This window comes from Nicotiana tabacum, chromosome 21, assembly GCF_000715075.1.
Source record: "Nicotiana tabacum cultivar K326 chromosome 21, ASM71507v2, whole genome shotgun sequence".
Taxonomy (NCBI): domain Eukaryota; kingdom Viridiplantae; phylum Streptophyta; class Magnoliopsida; order Solanales; family Solanaceae; genus Nicotiana; species Nicotiana tabacum.
Window position 1 is genome coordinate 92187167 of NC_134100.1, and position 2424 is coordinate 92189590.

Genomic DNA, 2424 nt, shown 5'->3' on the forward strand with positions numbered 1-2424 from the left:
CTTCGTCGTCATCATATAAGCATTACAACTCTCATATTTTAAAACCAATATTCTAAAAAAAACGGAGAGCACCTCCCCTATTTTTACTACATCCCATAAGTTACTAAAATTTACCAAACAGCCCAAACAATAACAATATAATTTACAATAAAATCTCTTATTACTTCAACAACCATTTTGAGCGGCAAACTCGATTTACAATTACCAAAATATAATTTAATCCAATCCTTTTCCATGAATCTTCCTACAACTTGTATAACATCATACTTATGCTTACCATATCATTTTCATCCCAAAACATCATAATAATAATCTTTAAAAATAGTCCACACGCCAAGCACCTTAACCTTTATCGTCAACCTCTTGTTTCTTATATTATCTTCTTCAATCCACTGAATTAGCACATAAATAAGCTTAACAACAGCAGCCACAACATAATAAAACTATTTATAATAATTTTCAGCCACAACCAACCATATATATAGCCTCAACACAGCCCACAAAAATGATAATGATTCCTTATGCTATGTCAATTACTATCTTGAAGATTTTCACTCGAACAACTCAAATAGCACATGATTAACCTTAAGTACAACCAAGAACATGATTTACATATCTTTGGCAGTAGATACAACTTGAAATTTCAGCCATAACAATATATATATATATATATATATATATAGCCTTAAAACAACCCAACAAAAGATAACAATAACTCTTCCCCTTTCAAGTGTTATCTTGTAATCTTCATCCAATAACTTAACCAACACATAGATAATATTAATCCCAAGAACTCTAGCGCGTCGTTCGGCGGTTTGAGGCCATGAGAAGCTTCACTTCAGGTATTATAACTTGTACGTGTGGTCGGAATAAAATTTCGGGAAGTTCGGAGTTGAATTGGAAAGAAAATTCTCATTTCAAAAGCTTTAAGTTGGAAGAATTGACTAAGATTGGATTTTAGAGTAAATGGTCTTGGAATCAGGATTTGAAGGTTCCAGCAGGTTCGTATGATGATTTTGGACTTGGGTGTATGTCCGGGTGAAATTTTGGATGACGCGGGAGTGTTTCGGCACCTATTGTGGAAGTTAGCATTTTGGAAGAATTCCATAAATTTGGGTTGAAGTGCATTTCAATATTATCAAAGTCCGTTTGGAATTCCGAGTCTAAGAATAGCTCGGTATGGTGATTCCGGCATTAGGAGCACGTCCGGAAGTGGATTTGGAGATCTATAGGTCATTTTTGAGTCGTTTAGCGAAAGTTAGGAATTTGAAAGTTTTTGAGAAGTTTGATCGGAAGTGGACATTTTGATATCGGGGTCAGATTTTGATTCTGAAAGTTGGAGTAGGTCTGTAATGTTAAATATGACTTGTGTACAAAAATTGAGGTCAATCGGACGTGATTTGATAGGTTTCGGCATCGAATGTAGAAGTTTGAAATTCTAAAGTTCATTAAGCTTGGAATGGGGTGCGATTCATGAATTCGACATTGTTTGACGTGATTTGAAGGCTCGACTAAGCTCGTAATGTATTTTGGGACGTGTTGGTATAATTAGTTAAGGTCTTGAAGGCCCCGGGTGAATTTCGGGTGGTTAACGGATCAAATTTAGAATTGGAAGAAGAGTTGAGGCAGCTGATATCTGGTATACCCGCACCTGCGAGGTTTCGGCCGCAGGTGCGGAGGGCGCAGAAGCGACATTTGGAGTCGCAGATGCGGAGCAGGCCGGCCAGGTAAAGGACTGCAGGTGCGGAGCTTTTGGCCGCATCTGCGCAAGTGCTGAAGCGAAACATGCCTCGCAGGAGTGGAAGAAGGCACAGAAGAGGAAGGTGTCTCGCACCTGTGAAGCCGCAGATGCGGCTACTTGACCGCAGGTGCAAACGTCAGGGTTGGGCAGTGTGTTCTTTAAAAACGAGGGCTTGGCTCATTTTCACCCCATTTTCTCCATGAGAGCCGGTCTTGGAGCGAGTTTGGAGCTCATTCTTCGTCATCTATTCCAAGGTAAGTGATTCCCACTTATTATAAGTTAAATACATGATTGTATACGGATTTAAACATGAAAATTAGTATAAATTGTGGATTTTTTGGTAGAAGACCTAGAATTTAGTATTTTTAGATTTTGACCACGAAATTTGACATGGAATTGAGAATAAACTATATATTTGAGTTCGTGAGGTTATGGGTAAAGTTTATCTTTAAAAATTTTTGGAATCCGGGCACGCGGGCTCGAGGGTGATTTTTATCGAATTTTCGATCGGGGTTAGAAATTATTATAAATTGGATTATATTGAGTATTTGAGTATACATTAATGGGTTTGTATAATTATTGGCTAGTTTTGGAGCATTGTACATCAATTCAAGTTGTTGAAGGGCTCGAAAGCTGATTATGGAACTTCGGAGCGAGGTAAGTCTCCAATCTAACCTTGTAAG